Source organism: Procambarus clarkii, chromosome 38 (assembly GCF_040958095.1).
Source record: "Procambarus clarkii isolate CNS0578487 chromosome 38, FALCON_Pclarkii_2.0, whole genome shotgun sequence".
NCBI lineage: Eukaryota > Metazoa > Arthropoda > Malacostraca > Decapoda > Cambaridae > Procambarus > Procambarus clarkii.
In genome coordinates, this window is record NC_091187.1 from 30,341,928 (window position 1) to 30,356,385 (window position 14,458).

A 14,458-nucleotide genomic window follows, 5' to 3' on the forward strand; every position below is an offset into this window, starting at 1 on the left:
CGCCATGCAACCTCTGAAGAGACAACTAACACAACACCTATACCCCCTATTAGACTATTTTACAGGAACTTCTTTTCCACAGCTCATAAAACGGAGGAAAGGGTCCTGAAAGATATTGTTAATAGAAACGTTATCCCTACAGACAAAAATCAGAGGATAAAACTGACGATTTACTATAAAACCAGAAAAACGGCCAGCCTACTCATGAGAAACTCTCCAGACACAAAACAGAACGCTGAAAGAGACTAACGTCGTCTATGCCTTCAAATGCCCTCTTAGGGACTGTAAGCTCCAAAAAACCCAGTATATAGGCAAGACAACAACATCTCTTTCAAGGTGTTTAACGATGCATAAGCAACAGTGCTCCATTAAGGAACATATAATCTCTTCCCACAACCAAACCATCGCCAGAGAAACCCTAGTAAACAACACAGAAATCATCGATAGATACAGGGATAGCAGGCGGCTTGACGTTTGCGAGGCACTACACATCAAGAAGTCAACACCAGCAATGAACAGCCAATTAATGCACAACTATATTCTACCCACCTCAAGACTCCGCTCCAATATAGAAGCATCAAGAAATATGGACCAATAGGCTTTCTACAAACACTTCTATTCAATACCCATTGTTTCGTGTTCTGTCTTGTGTTGATGAAATTAATACCCTATTAATACCACCTCTTGTTCTGTCTTGTGTTGATGAAATTAATACCCTGTTAATGCCACCTCACTCAAAAATATATATATATATATATATATATATATATATATATATATATATATATATATATATATATATATATATATATATATATATATATATATATATATATATATATATATATATATATATATATATATATATACATATATATATATATTATTAAATATGACCGAAAAAGTAAGATTAATAATTCTAACACGAATTTTCTCAATCTTTCGTACATTACGCTTCACTGTTGGAGGTAAATAAAAAATCACTTCTCCAAAATTCATTTTTATTTCTAGTCTGGCGCGACACGGGCGCGTTTCGTAAAACTTATTACATTTTCAAAGACTTCACAAATACACAACTGATTAGAACTTGCGTTTCTCTGATTTTATATCTACATTTGAGTGAGGTGGGAAGGGTGATGTGGCATTAACACAAGACAGAACAATAGGGGATATTAATAGGGTATTAAAAGTATCATCACAAGACAGAACAGAAACAATGGGTATTGAATAGAAGTGTTTGTAGAAAGCCTATAGGTCCATATTTCTTGATGCTTCTATATTGGAGCGGAGTCTTGAGGTGGGTAGAATATAGTTGTGCAATAATTGGCTGTTGATTGCTGGTGTTGACTTCTTGATGTGTAGTGCCTCGCAAACGTCAAGCCGCCTGCTATCGCTGTATCTATCGATGATTTCTGTGTTGTTTACTAGGATTTCTCTGGCGATGGTTTGGTTATGGGAAGAGATTATATGTTCCTTAATGGAGCCCTGTTGCTTATGCATCGTTAAACGCCTAGAAAGAGATGTTGTTGTCTTGCCTATATACTGGTTTTTTTGGAGCTTACAGTCCCCAAGTGGGCATTTGAAGGCATAGACGACGTTAGTCTCTTTTAAAGCGTTCTGTTTTGTGTCTGGAGAGTTTCTCATGAGTAGGCTGGCCGTTTTTCTGGTTTTATAGTAAATCGTCAGTTGTATCCTCTGATTTTTGTCTGTAGGGATAACGTTTCTATTAACAATATCTTTCAGGACCCTTTCCTCCGTTTTATGAGCTGTGGAAAAGAAGTTCCTGTAAAATAGTCTAATAGGGGGTATAGGTGTTGTGTTAGTTGTCTCTTCGGAGGTTGCATGGCTTTTCACTTTCCTTCTTATGATGTCTTCGATGAAACCATTGGAGAAGCCGTTATTGACTAGGACCTGCCTTACCCTACAGAGTTCTTCGTCGACTTGCTTCCATTCTGAGCTGTGGCTGAGAGCACGGTCGACGTATGCGTTAACAACACTCCTCTTGTACCTGTCAGGGCAGTCGCTGTTGGCATTTAGGCACATTCCTATGTTTGTTTCCTTAGTGTAGACTGCAGTGTGGAAACCTCCGCCCTTTTCCATGACTGTTACATCTAGAAAAGGCAGCTTCCCATCCTTTTCCGTCTCGTAAGTGAAACGCAGCACGGAACTCTGCTCAAATGCCTCCTGCAGCTCCTGCAGATGTCTGACATCAGGTACCTGTGTAAAAATGTCGTCAACATACCTGCAGTATATGGCCGGTTTCAAGTTCATGTCGACTAAGACTTTTTGCTCGATGGTACCCATGTAGAAGTTTGCAAACAGGACACCTAGGGGAGAACCCATGGCGACCCCATCTACTTGCTTATACATGTGCCCATCCGGGCTCAAGAAGGGTGCCTCTTTAGTACAAGCTTGGAGTAGTTTCCTCAGAATACTTTCTGGCATGTCAAGAGGAGTACAGGCTGGATCACGATACACTCTGTCGGCTATCATTCCGATTGTCTCGTCCACAGGTACGTTGGTAAACAGCGATTCTACGTCCAACGAGGCTCTTATCCCTGTGGCCCGTGCGCCCCGCAGTAAGTCCACAAATTCCTTTGGAGACTTCAGGCTGAAGGCGCAAGGAACATAAGGAGTCAGCAGGCCGTTGAGTCGCTTCGCCAGTCTGTACGTGGGTGTGGGTATCTGGCTAATGATTGGCCGAAGTGGGTTTCCAGGCTTGTGCGTCTTGACATTTCCATACGCATATCCAGGTTTATATTCCCCAATGATCTTTGGCAGGTGGAGTCCGGATTTCTTGGCGTTCACAGTTTCGATCAGTTTGTTGACCTTTGCTTTTAATTCGGCTGTAGTGTCCTTCGTTACCCTTTGGAACTTAGTTTGGTCAGAGAGTATGATGTTCATTTTCGCCAGATATTCGTCTTTTTTAAGAATGACATATATTGGCGACTTGTCACCTCTCCTGACAACTATCTCCTTGTTCTCACGAACCAAAAGGGTAAAACCAAAATATATATATATATATATATATATATATATATATATATATATATATATATATATATATATATATATATATATATATATATATATATATATATATATATATATATAGTATGTCGTACCTATTAGCCAGAACGCACTTCTCAGCCTACTATGCAAGGCCCGATTTGCCTAATAAGCTAAGTTTTCCTGAATTAATATATTTTCTCTAATTTTTTTCTTATGAAATGATAAAGCTACCTATTTCATTATGTATGAGGATACTTTTTTTATTGGAGTTAAAATTAACGTAGATATATGGCCGAACCTAACCAACCCTACCTAACCTAACCTAACCTATCTTTATTAGTTAGGTTAGGTTAGGTAACCAAAAAAGTTAGGTTAGGTTAGGTAGGTTAGGTAGTCGAAAAACAACTAATTCATGAAAACTTGGCTTATTAGGCAAATCGGGCCTTGCATAGTAGGCTGACAAGTGCGTTCTGGCTACTAGGTACGACATATATATATATATATATATATATATATATATATATATATATATATATATATATATATATATATATATATATATATATACCACTAATGTCACAGTACTTAGCATCCATAAAATGTGCACATTCTACCAACTAAGCGTGTCGATGTCTATTTGGTCCGCCCCTTTTGCTCTCAAACACAGAACAAGAAGCGATGATTCCATCGGGCTGGGTAGATTTGATCAATTCTAGGAAATCTGCTGATGATTGTAGACTAAACTTACTTGGAGTGTATGGAGTTAGGAGTTCATTGAGTTTTTTTGCCAGGTGATAAGTTGGGGTTGGTATTTGGCTGATTATAGGGCGTAGTGGGTTACCTGGTTTATGCGTCTTAACATTGCCGTAGGCATATCATAAGCCATATTCGCCTTGAAGTTTATTGAAATGCACACTACCTTTCTTTGCGTTGATTGCTACCCAGCCCGATGGAATCATCGCTTCCCTGGACGTTGAATCCCTTTTTACCAACGTCCCAGTCGACACAACCATAGGAATGATACTGGACAGAGTATACAGAGACGAGAGCACCCCCAAATTAGACATACCTGAGCCACACTTGAAAAGTCTTCTCGAAGCATGTACAAAGGAAGCCCCTTTCATCAGTCCACAAGGAGACATGTATTTACAAATAGACGGAGTAGCAATGGGCTCCCCCTTAGGAGTTTTATTTGCTAATTTTTATATGGGAACCATCGAAGATAGGGTCTTCAGTAGCAGACAAAAACCAACTGTATACTGCCGTTATGTAGATGACATATTCGTAATAGTAAAAGACTCAGATGAACTAATTGACCTAAAAAGACACCTAGAGAGAGAGTCAGTACTCCGATTTACACATGAAAATAGTGAAAATAACAGTCTGCCATTCTTGGATGTACTAATAACAAAAACAGGAACCTCTTTAAGCACCAACGTATATACCAAGCCCACCAACATAGGATTATGCCTGAACGGTAGAAGTGAGTGCCCCCAAAGATACAAAGCCAGTGTTCTCAATGCTTATATTCGTCGAGCGCTTACCCACTGCTCTGAATGGAGCAACGTGAGTAGAGAGTTTGAAAGAGTAACTCAGGTATTGGTGAACAACGGATATAGCAACGCGGAAATAAACGCTGCTATAAGAAGACACTTGGACCGTTGGTATAATTCAGAACCTAGAACAGAAACCACAACACCCCCAATAAAATTATATTACAAATCAACCATGCACAGTGAACATATAAAAGAGGAAAGAATAATGAAAGAAATAATCCGTAAAGGAGTAAAAAGCACTACTCCTAACCAAAACATAAACCTGATAATATTCTACAAAACCAAGAAGACTTCCGAACTCCTTATCAAAAACAGCCCGAAGCCGACGGAGAACCCTCTACAGCAGTCAAGCGTTGTATACATGTACACTTGCCCCCACGAAGGATGTAACCTTCAATGTAAGTACATAGGTATGACGTCGACCAAGCTGACGAGGCGTTTGACATGCCATCTTCAATCTGGTGCCCCTAGGAATCACATGAGACAAGCCCATGACATTACTCTAACAAGAGAAATGTTGAACAAGAATACTTGCATAATAGACAAAACCCAAGATTCAAGAAGATTACAAATTCTTGAGGCAATTCACATAAGAATAGAGCGACCTACCATGAACACCCAAATCACGGAACTATTTACTCTACCCACCATGAGAGTAAGGACAAGACAAGAACATATCGATGCCAACACAGAAGACAATGTCCAACATAACAGGCCAATTACACTGGATTAATCTTTGTGTTTAGATAGGAGATGCCTCGTATGGGCCAATAAGCCTTCTGCAGCCCCTATATTTATCCCTTATGTATCCCCCCATGTTTTCACCTTCATTGTATTATCACCTGACCTAATGCGGGTATAAAATCAACTAGTATTGTAAGATCTGTTCACTTGAGAATGAACCATGGAGGTTCGAAACGTCGTGCAAATTATACAAATAAGTGTAATACACTCTATAGTAAATCACTTATTTTCTTCACCTTAAAAGTACGAAAATGAGTTTTGGAGAACTCCTATTTCAATTAAGCCCTGATGCTAAGAAAATAGTTAGAGGGATAGAAGCCCTAAACCAGAAAATAATAAATACAGAATATGCGGTCATATTCAATGAAACATGTTTGAAAGAAAACCTGCTGCCAGTATACACCAATATAAACCCACATGACCCAGCAGTCCGCAATACAGAGTTTACCTATAGGTATAGGCAAGAGCTCATTCGGCATCAACTAAACAAGAAGAAGGAAGCCCTCCAAACCTTTATAGAGCAGGCGGAGCATCTGTTAAACAAATGGACCCAGTACGACATCCCTATCCAACTCAAGCAAACCATTAACAGTGAACTATTTAACCTGAAACAACAACATAAAACTCTTGTAGAAACAAAGACACTCCGTAAGTTAACATCCCTAAACGGTGGACAGCTAAAAATCCCTCGTCCTAAAGATGGCTACTTTAACCTGACTTCTTATGATCTTACCCAGGACCAACGAGACCTCTTAAATCTTGGTCTAAATTGTCAATTCTTATCTAAACCAAAGATGCATCAAAAACGCCGGGAAATCGAAATGCTTCTGGACGATATCCATAAGCTAGAAGACAACAAAAAAGTCATCACCACTGACACACTTCAAGCTGAACTACTTGCAGAAGTAGGGAAAAAACGAGGAACATATTCATCTACAATCTTAACCCCACGACTCAAAGAAGCAGCGAAACAACTAAAAAATCTGAAAGACGTAACAATAAGAAAAGCCGACAAAACAGCAGCATATGTATTGATTCCTACCCATGAATACATGAACAAAATTAGCGACATCCTAAGTGACGACTCCAAATTTCAACGAATCACGAGGAACCCCGTAGAAGACCTTAAGCGGAAAGTAAACAAAACAATTACAGCAATCAACGCAAAGAAAGGTAGTGTGCATTTCAATAAACTTCAAGGCGACTATGGCTTAGGATATGCCTACGGCAATGTTAAGACGCATAAACCAGGTAACCCACTACGCCCTATAATCAGCCAAATACCAACCCCAACTTATCACCTGGCAAAAAAACTCAATGAACTCCTAACTCCATACACTCCAAGTAAGTTTAGTCTACAATCATCAGCAGATTTCCTAGAATTGATCAAATCTACCCAGCCCGATGGAATCATCGCTTCCCTGGACGTTGAATCCCTTTTTACCAACGTCCCAGTCGACACAACCATAGGAATGATACTGGACAGAGTATACAGAGACGAGAGCACCCCCAAATTAGACATACCTGAGCCACACTTGAAAAGTCTTCTCGAAGCATGTACAAAGGAAGCCCCTTTCATCAGTCCACAAGGAGACATGTATTTACAAATAGACGGAGTAGCAATGGGCTCCCCCTTAGGAGTTTTATTTGCTAATTTTTATATGGGGACCATCGAAGATAGGGTCTTCAGTAGCAGACAAAAACCAACTGTATACTGCCGTTATGTAGATGACATATTCGTAATAGTAAAAGACTCAGATGAACTAATTGACCTAAAAAGACACCTAGAGAGAGAGTCAGTACTCCGATTTACACATGAAAATAGTGAAAATAACAGTCTGCCATTCTTGGATGTACTAATAACAAAAACAGGAACCTCTTTAAGCACCAACGTATATACCAAGCCCACCAACATAGGATTATGCCTGAACGGTAGAAGTGAGTGCCCCCAAAGATACAAAGCCAGTGTTCTCAATGCTTATATTCGTCGAGCGCTTACCCACTGCTCTGAATGGAGCAACGTGAGTAGAGAGTTTGAAAGAGTAACTCAGGTATTGGTGAACAACGGATATAGCAACGCGGAAATAAACGCTGCTATAAGAAGACACTTGGACCGTTGGTATAATTCAGAACCTAGAACAGAAACCACAACACCCCCAATAAAATTATATTACAAATCAACCATGCACAGTGAACATATAAAAGAGGAAAGAATAATGAAAGAAATAATCCGTAAAGGAGTAAAAAGCACTACTCCTAACCAAAACATAAACCTGATAATATTCTACAAAACCAAGAAGACTTCCGAACTCCTTATCAAAAACAGCCCGAAGCCGACGGAGAACCCTCTACAGCAGTCAAGCGTTGTATACATGTACACTTGCCCCCACGAAGGATGTAACCTTCAATGTAAGTACATAGGTATGACGTCGACCAAGCTGACGAGGCGTTTGACATGCCATCTTCAATCTGGTGCCCCTAGGAATCACATGAGACAAGCCCATGACATTACTCTAACAAGAGAAATGTTGAACAAGAATACTTGCATAATAGACAAAACCCAAGATTCAAGAAGATTACAAATTCTTGAGGCAATTCACATAAGAATAGAGCGACCTACCATGAACACCCAAATCACGGAACTATTTACTCTACCCACCATGAGAGTAAGGACAAGACAAGAACATATCGATGCCAACACAGAAGACAATGTCCAACATAACAGGCCAATTACACTGGATTAATCTTTGTGTTTAGATAGGAGATGCCTCGTATGGGCCAATACGCCTTCTGCAGCCCCTATATTTATCCCTTATGTATCCCCCCATGTTTTCACCTTCATTGTATTATCACCTGACCTAATGCGGGTATAAAATCAACTAGTATTGTAAGATCTGTTCACTTGAGAATGAACCATGGAGGTTCGAAACGTCGTGCAAATTATACAAATAAGTGTAATACACTCTATAGTAAATCACTTCTTTTCTTCACCTTAAAAGTACGAAAATGAGTTTTGGAGAACTCCTATTTCAATTAAGCCCTGATACTAAGAAAATAGTTAGAGGGATAGAAGCCCTAAACCAGAAAATAATAAATACAGAATATGCGGTCATATTCAATGAAACATGTTTGAAAGAAAACCTGCTGCCAATATATATATATATATATATGCAAACAAGCCTGAATGGTCCCCAGGACTATATACAACTGAAAACTCACACCCCAGAAGTGACTCGAACCCATACTCCCACAACTGGTATGTACAGGGACGCCTTAATCCGCTTGACCATCACGACCGGACATAAGGAAGTGATAGCCGAGGCTATATGAACCACTTCCCCGCCGGCACTCGGATGGTAATCTTGGGCATAGCATTTTATCAAATCACCTCATTCTTTGGGGCACACGTGAGGAACACAAATGCAAACAAGCCTGAATGGTCCCCAGGACTATATACAACTGAAAACTCACACCCCAGAAGTGACTCGAACCCATACTCCCACAACTGGTATGTACAGGGACGCCTTAATCCGCTTGACCATCACGACCGGACATAAGGAAGTGATAGCCGAGGCTATATGAACCACTTCCCCGCCGGCACTCGGATGGTAATCTTGGGCATAGCATTTTATCAAATCACCTCATTCTTTGGGGCACACGTGAGGAACACAAATGCAAACAAGCCTGAATGGTCCCCAGGACTATATACAACTGAAAACTCACACCCCAGAAGTGACTCGAACCCATACTCCCACAACTGGTATGTACAGGGACGCCTTAATCCGCTTGACCATCACGACCGGACATAAGGAAGTGATAGCCGAGGCTATATGAACCACTTCCCCGCCGGCACTCGGATGGTAATCTTGGGCATAGCATTTTATCCGGTCGTGATGGTCAAGCGGATTAAGGCGTCCCTGTACATACCAGTTGTGGGAGTATGGGTTCGAGTCACTTCTGGGGTGTGAGTTTTCAGTTGTATATAGTCCTGGGGACCATTCAGGCTTGTTTGCATTTGTGTTCCTCACGTGTGCCCCAAAGAATGAGGTGATTTGATAAAATGCTATGCCCAAGATTACCATCCGAGTGCCGGCGGGGAAGTGGTTCATATAGCCTCGGCTATCACTTCCTTATGTCCGGTCGTGATGGTCAAGCGGATTAAGGCGTCCCTGTACATACCAGTTGTGGGAGTATGGGTTCGAGTCACTTCTGGGGTGTGAGTTTTCAGTTGTATATAGTCCTGGGGACCATTCAGGCTTGTTTGCATTTGTGTTCCTCACGTGTGCCCCAAAGAATGAGGTGATTTGATAAAATGCTATGCCCAAGATTACCATCCGAGTGCCGGCGGGGAAGTGGTTCATATAGCCTCGGCTATCACTTCCTTATGTCCGGTCGTGATGGTCAAGCGGATTAAGGCGTCCCTGTACATACCAGTTGTGGGAGTATGGGTTCGAGTCACTTCTGGGGTGTGAGTTTTCAGTTGTATATAGTCCTGGGGACCATTCAGGCTTGTTTGCATTTGTGTTCCTCACGTGTGCCCCAAAGAATGAGGTGATTTGATAAAATGCTATGCCCAAGATTACCATCCGAGTGCCGGCGGGGAAGTGGTTCATATAGCCTCGGCTATCACTTCCTTATGTCCGGTCGTGATGGTCAAGCGGATTAAGGCGTCCCTGTACATACCAGTTGTGGGAGTATGGGTTCGAGTCACTTCTGGGGTGTGAGTTTTCAGTTATATATATATATATATATATATATATATATATATATATATATATATATATATATATATATATATATATATATTTATATATATATATATATATATATATATATATATATATATATATATATATATATATATATATATATATATATATATATATATATATATATATATATATATGTTCTTCAGTTCTTCTGAACTGAAGAACTCTGTAGGGTAAGGCAGGTCCTAGTCAACAACGGCTTCTCCAATGGTTTCGTCGAAGACATCATAAGAAGGAAAGTGAAACGCCATGCAACCTCTGAAGAGACAACTAACACAACACCTATACCCCCTATTAGACTATTTTACAGGAACTTCTTTCCCACAGCTCATAAAACGGAGGAAAGGGTCCTGAAAGATATTGTTAATAGAAACGTTATCCCTACAGACAAAAATCAGAGGATAAAACTGACGATTTACTATAAAACCAGAAAAACGGCCAGCCTACTCATGAGAAACTCTCCAGACACAAAACAGAACGCTGAAAGAGACTAACGTCGTCTATGCCTTCAAATGCCCTCTTAGGGACTGTAAGCTCCAAAAAACCCAGTATATAGGCAAGACAACAACATCTCTTTCTAGGTGTTTAACGATGCATAAGCAACAGGGCTCCATTAAGGAACATATAATCTCTTCCCACAACCAAACCATCGCCAGAGAAACCCTAGTAAACAACACAGAAATCATCGATAGATACAGGGATAGCAGGCGGCTTGACGTTTGCGAGGCACTACACATCAAGAAGTCAACACCAGCAATCAACAGCCAATTAATGCACAACTATATTCTACCCACCTCAAGACTCCGCTCCAATATAGAAGCATCAAGAAATATGGACCAATAGGCTTTCTACAAACACTTCTATTCAATACCCATTGTTTCGTGTTCTGTCTTGTGTTGATGAAATTAATACCCTATTAATACCACCTCTTGTTCTGTCTTGTGTTGATGAAATTAATACCCTGTTAATGCCACCTCACTCAAAAATATATATATATATATATATATATATATATATATATATATATATATATATATATATATATATATATATATATATATATATATATATATATATATATATATATATATATATATATATATACATATATATATATTATTAAATATGACCGAAAAAGTAAGATTAATAATTCTAACACGAATTTTCTCAATCTTTCGTACATTACGCTTCACTGTTGGAGGTAAATAAAAAATCACTTCTCCAATATTCATTTTTATTTCTAGTCTGACGCGACACGGGCGCGTTTCGTAAAACTTATTACATTTTCAAAGACTTCACAAATACACAACTGATTAGAACTTGCGTTTCTCTGATTTTATATCTACATTTGAGTGAGGTGGGAAGGGTGATGTGGCATTAACACAAGACAGAACAATAGGGGATATTAATAGGGTATTAAAAGTATCAACACAAGACAGAACAGAAACAATGGGTATTGAATAGAAGTGTTTGTAGAAAGCCTATAGGTCCATATTTCTTGATGCTTCTATATTGGAGCGGAGTCTTGAGGTGGGTAGAATATAGTTGTGCAATAATTGGCTGTTGATTGCTGGTGTTGACTTCTTGATGTGTAGTGCCTCGCAAACGTCAAGCCGCCTGCTATCGCTGTATCTATCGATGATTTCTGTGTTGTTTACTAGGATTTCTCTGGCGATGGTTTGGTTATGGGAAGAGATTATATGTTCCTTAATGGAGCCCTGTTGCTTATGCATCGTTAAACGCCTAGAAAGAGATGTTGTTGTCTTGCCTATATACTGGTTTTTTTGGAGCTTACAGTCCCCAAGTGGGCATTTGAAGGCATAGACGACGTTAGTCTCTTTTAAAGCGTTCTGTTTTGTGTCTGGAGAGTTTCTCATGAGTAGGCTGGCCGTTTTTCTGGTTTTATAGTAAATCGTCAGTTGTATCCTCTGATTTTTGTCTGTAGGGATAACGTTTCTATTAACAATATCTTTCAGGACCCTTTCCTCCGTTTTATGAGCTGTGGAAAAGAAGTTCCTGTAAAATAGTCTAATAGGGGGTATAGGTGTTGTGTTAGTTGTCTCTTCGGAGGTTGCATGGCTTTTCACTTTCCTTCTTATGATGTCTTCGATGAAACCATTGGAGAAGCCGTTATTGACTAGGACCTGCCTTACCCTACAGAGTTCTTCGTCGACTTGCTTCCATTCTGAGCTGTGGCTGAGAGCACGGTCGACGTATGCGTTAACAACACTCCTCTTGTACCTGTCAGGGCAGTCGCTGTTGGCATTTAGGCACATTCCTATGTTTGTTTCCTTAGTGTAGACTGCAGTGTGGAAACCTCCGCCCTTTTCCATGACTGTTACATCTAGAAAAGGCAGCTTCCCATCCTTTTCCGTCTCGTAAGTGAAACGCAGCACGGAACTCTGCTCAAATGCCTCCTGCAGCTCCTGCAGATGTCTGACATCAGGTACCTGTGTAAAAATGTCGTCAACATACCTGCAGTATATGGCCGGTTTCAAGTTCATGTCGACTAAGACTTTTTGCTCGATGGTACCCATGTAGAAGTTTGCAAACAGGACACCTAGGGGAGAACCCATGGCGACCCCATCTACTTGCTTATACATGTGCCCATCCGGGCTCAAGAAGGGTGCCTCTTTAGTACAAGCTTGGAGTAGTTTCCTCAGAATACTTTCTGGCATGTCAAGAGGAGTACAGGCTGGATCACGATACACTCTGTCGGCTATCATTCCGATTGTCTCGTCCACAGGTACGTTGGTAAACAGCGATTCTACGTCCAACGAGGCTCTTATCCCTGTGGCCCGTGCGCCCCGCAGTAAGTCCACAAATTCCTTTGGAGACTTCAGGCTGAAGGCGCAAGGAACATAAGGAGTCAGCAGGCCGTTGAGTCGCTTCGCCAGTCTGTACGTGGGTGTGGGTATCTGGCTAATGATTGGCCGAAGTGGGTTTCCAGGCTTGTGCGTCTTGACATTTCCATACGCATATCCAGGTTTATATTCCCCAATGATCTTTGGCAGGTGGAGTCCGGATTTCTTGGCGTTCACAGTTTCGATCAGTTTGTTGACCTTTGCTTTTAATTCGGCTGTAGTGTCCTTCGTTACCCTTTGGAACTTAGTTTGGTCAGAGAGTATGATGTTCATTTTCGCCAGATATTCGTCTTTTTTAAGAATGACATATATTGGCGACTTGTCACCTCTCCTGACAACTATCTCCTTGTTCTCACGAACCAAAAGGGTAAAACCAAAATATATATATATATATATATATATATATATATATATATATATATATATATATATATATATATATATATATATATATATATATATATATATATATATATATATATATATATATATATATATAGTATGTCGTACCTATTAGCCAGAACGCACTTCTCAGCCTACTATGCAAGGCCCGATTTGCCTAATAAGCTAAGTTTTCCTGAATTAATATATTTTCTCTAAATTTTTTCTTATGAAATGATAAAGCTACCTATTTCATTATGTATGAGGATACTTTTTTTATTGGAGTTAAAATTAACGTAGATATATGGCCGAACCTAACCAACCCTACCTAACCTAACCTAACCTATCTTTATTAGTTAGGTTAGGTTAGGTAACCAAAAAAGTTAGGTTAGGTTAGGTAGGTTAGGTAGTCGAAAAACAACTAATTCATGAAAACTTGGCTTATTAGGCAAATCGGGCCTTGCATAGTAGGCTGACAAGTGCGTTCTGGCTACTAGGTACGACATATATATATATATATATATATATATATATATATATATATATATATATATATATATATACCACTAATGTCACAGTACTTAGCATCCATAAAATGTGCACATTCTACCAACTAAGCGTGTCGATGTCTATTTGGTCCGCCCCTTTTGCTCTCAAACACAGAACAAGAATTGAGACAAAAACAATTCTAGACCCTGTTGTTCTAGGCACAGTGCAATAACTTTATCACCAGAGGGCTTTAATTTCGAACGAGTTTTATGTGAGAAATTTTCTATATATCAACTTTTCAGAATATAACTTACTATAAATCTTGTTTTCAACATTTAATCTAGTTTTCCAAATTTACGTTCCTAGGTATTCAAAAGCCTTTAATACAGTTGAGCAAATATAATATTTAACTTTATTTCCCCCCCCCCCCAAATATTCTTGAACAAAAACAAAATCAATGATGATGTTAGATGACTGACGTGTAGTTGATGGCGTTCCGACTTCTTTCAATTGATGTTGAGATTCTTAGTCCTCTTGGACTTCATTCCAGTTTTTATTGAAGATCTAGATATTGTCAAAGAGTTGAGTGCTGAGTGCCAAGTGACAGCCTGTAGCTGGCTGTCGCCTGTCAGGTGAACCTTGC